Source organism: Atractosteus spatula, chromosome 24 (genome assembly GCF_055471065.1).
Source record: "Atractosteus spatula isolate fAtrSpa1 chromosome 24, fAtrSpa1.hap1, whole genome shotgun sequence".
Classification (NCBI taxonomy): Eukaryota; Metazoa; Chordata; class Actinopteri; order Semionotiformes; family Lepisosteidae; genus Atractosteus; species Atractosteus spatula.
In genome coordinates, this window is record NC_142729.1 from 8496847 (window position 1) to 8500918 (window position 4072).

Here is a 4072-nt window from a genome sequence, read left to right on the forward strand (position 1 = left end):
AAAAAGACGTGCTAGTTTGCTATACATACTGTAACAGGAAGAGGATTTCTTTCTATTCAAAATGTGTATTTTAAAAGTTTAAGAAGTAAAAACCTTACAGCGTACACAGATTTCTAAACTGATCAGGATCGTTATCTTTGTCTTATGCATAATAATATTCACCGCTCTGTGCAGCAAATTAATAATAAACTTTATTTTATATAGCGTTTTAAACGAATAAGTAATTAGATTGCTCATAAACCTAATCACTTGCTTTTTCTTTTTATTTAGGCTCAGATTTCAACTATAGATCGTATTATTAATAACCATAATAACAACCAACCAACAAAAACAACCATATAAACATAATACCAACCAAAAACATAGATAACAACCACAATACAAAATCAAATATATCAAACCATTTTACTCTCGCAAAGTCCTCCAATTATCATAATCCCGCCCCTTATGCAAAACCAAACCTTCCTCCCATCCCAGTTTATCCTGTTTATCATAAACAAAATCCACCTCAATTTTCAACATAAAGCATTACACAAAATCAATACCTCAACACTCCATACTCAACAACGATAATTCACAAACAGCCAGAACATGTAACTACACATTCCCAAACAGACCTAATTTCCATAGCCCCGCCCCTTATGCAAAACCAACATCCCTCCCCTGTTCTCTCTCTCCCCTGGCGGTTGTAATTGTTTTTATTTTCAAATAAATTTTAGCAAAGTCATGCATTTTAAAAATCTTAAGATTTTTATATTTATGTCTTTATTTAGTGGTTTCATTAGTGACAAAGGCTAAACTTTCTTGGAAAAATGTCTTTTATGTAAACCATGTTTGCTATTTATTCATTCAGGGCTAAAATATGTTCATTGTATTCTAATGAAAGAAGGGTTCCTTTCGCCGTAGTCGGGAGCCTAGCCTTTAACTAGTAAGTACTGTACTTACTGGGTTTTTGAGGGGGGGGGGAGAAAAATCGTTTTCCCAGCCTAACAGTATTGTTTTTAACCTGTAAATTTGCTGGACAGAGAGGTGAACATTATCACACAGAAGACAAAGATAGCGATTTACGTTGCATTGTGTATCGTGCTGCTTTAATACAGTTTTAAATAATTGGAAGTCTAAACAGTATCAGCTTTATTTATGGGTTTTAAATAAAGGTGATTTAAACGCGATTTAAATCAATATAAATGTTTATATTGTAACGCATAGGTGACTATTCATTGTTATTAAAATGACTTAAATTCGATCATGTTGTGATATTTAGAAATATACATTTGTTTGGTGCGAGTGAAGTTTTATTTAATCTCTGAGCCATACTGATTCTTCTGGAAGCCAGTTTCCGCCAGGGAGTAAAAAAAAACACACTATGGTATTCTCTCCAATGCAGTGCAGTTAAAAACATACCTCTGATGCTGCTCCTAAATGAATATCGTTTATGACCATCAGAAGCTTTATGCTCCTTTTCTTTTTTCCAGTGGATTGAACAGGGAGAGGCATTTCATGATGTACTTTTCACTGATGAAACAACAGTGGCTCTGGAACAGTTTTCAACCATGTCGTTTTATAAAAAGGGGAGATATGTACACGTTACTGAAGCTAAACGTTTAGCCTTTGTCACTAATGTAAACACTAAATAAAGACGTATAGAAATCCCTACGTTACAGACTGTATATGGCTGGTATTGGTAGTTTAAAGAAAAAATACACACCAGTATTCCACTTTCTCCCTAAACATTTTAAGCATCAGAGTCTTACATGTGGTTATTTATTGCATAATTTAATTTTGAAAGCCACTGAGACATCAGGTACTACTGTTGTATGGTACAAGTGTGGTACTTTTAGGGGTACCACGGTACAGAACACTAGTTATTTAAATATGATTGATAGATAAATAGGCCCACTTTATTCATCCTGAAGAAGATAGAAGACATCCTGATGTCTTAACACAGATACTACAGTGCTTAAGTACTACTCACGTATATGTTTCTAGGTTTATATTATGCATTTCATACAGTCAAATTACTTTTGAGCAACTAATAAGAAGCGCGAAACGGTATGCATTTTACTTTCATTTTGTGCTTGTATTACATACAAGTCATTTTTTAAATGTTGTAGTTCGTCTTGAAAAAATGTTACGAGTACATCATCTATCAACAATTACACAGGTTCTGTTTCCATATTGTGGATTTTGGTTAGGTATTATCAAATCTGGTGGCGCTGTGTGTTAGTTTACTGAGTCCCATGTCACATGGTCTGTGATTGAAACCTATGCGTTTTAGTTTCGTTTCGTGCTGGGACCCGTGGATTGATTAGAGATATCAAGTACATACAAGTCATTTTTTAAATGTTGTAGTTCGTCTTGAAAAAATGTTACGAGTACATCATCTATCAACAATTACACAGGTTCTGTTTCCATATTGCGGATTTTGGTTACGTAATATTATGTTCTAGATTTCACGTTGTGAATATATGATTTGGGCAAACAGAGCCGCAAAGAAGTACATTATGGGTGGTTGTTTTTTTTTTTGCAGTTTTATCTAGAACAAGCGATGCTTAAACCTTTGTCTGATTCTTGTGAAACTATCCACACGACAGTTACAGTACCTAGGAGTTGACTTCAGTGATGTCACTGATGGGATGTTTCTAAAAATCCATCCTCTGTAAAACGTCTTCTCTAGTTGTCCTGCATATGTATTCGCTAATGAAGCTGTGTGTTCTGAGCCTGGATCTCTACATTTGTGTATGAACCAGCTTAGAGGGCTAAAGACAGCTTGTGTTTAAATTGAGTGTAAGGCAATTTATGCTTCTAAAGTCATGGTCAGCATTTTTGTACTGTGCTGTAAACTTGTTCTGTGCCAAGTCACATTATTTTATAGCGTTTTTATAGCGTTATCAAATCCGGTGGCGCGGTGTTAGTTTCCTGACTCCCATGTCACATGGTCTGTGATTGAAACCTGTAATACCGGTTTAATTCGTCACAGCCAGCACTCCGGTTGTAAAGTAGAAGCAGGCGAGATTTCCAGCGAAAAACACCTCCCCCTTCTTCAGGTGTGAGGGTCTTCTGCTCAGAATGAAACGCTAAAATGTAATGTAAGCTCTGAATGGGTTCAATTGTGATTTGGGCTTGATTAAGGTCGCTGCCTTTCATCTAAAACCCTACTTGAATCCTTCTAAACTAAAAATCAGTGTTAGTGAGTTCTAAATAAAGAGGTATCCAGGTAACAGTGAAACGGGCGGACAGTCTGGGGAGATCGCCCGTTTTCCATGTAAATAGTTCCCTGGTTCCGCACCCCTTGGTGTTTCTCTCGCTCTCTCTCGGGTCACCTGATCATTAGCTCGAAAGATTTGAGTGCTTTGTGTATATTCTAATGGTAGTGGGGGCAGGGTGTGTGGGAACAGGTTTGGTTGAAATTGCATTGGAGATCTATGTTCTTCACACCTGAAACATTTTCTCTGAAAGCATTTTCTTCGCTGTTTAACCGATCTTGTTACAGCATGTTACAGTTTACTATTATTAACCATATTAATTTTAAGTGCTTAATGTAAAATCTTGTAAAAATATATTTTCATTGTTCAAATATACATTAAGTCTGACTATCATATAATAAGTTAAATACAAAACTAAAGAAAAAATAGGGTTAAATATAATTCAAAATATTTTGCTAACAATGTTAACTGTTTATGAATAATAAAATGTATTAGCTAAGGAGTAGGATGGCACAGTTGTTAGTATGTTTTTTGTTTTGTTTCTTTTTCATAAATACAACAGTAGTACCTGATGTCTCAGTGGCTTTCAAAATTAAATTATGCATGCAAACCTGTGAACTAGAAAGATAACTAAGATATTCATCCATTTATAATGGTGGCAAAGTGGTTAGCATTGCTATCTTGCAGCACTGGGGTCCTAGGTTCAATTCCTGCCATCCTGTGTGTGTGGGGTTTACATGTTCTCTCTGGGTTACATGGTTTTTCTCCATATGTGTGATATGACTCCCTCTCGCACTCCAAAACATACTGGTAAGTTAATTAGTTTATGGGAAACCTGGCCCTGGTCTGTGTGTGTTTGTGTCTGT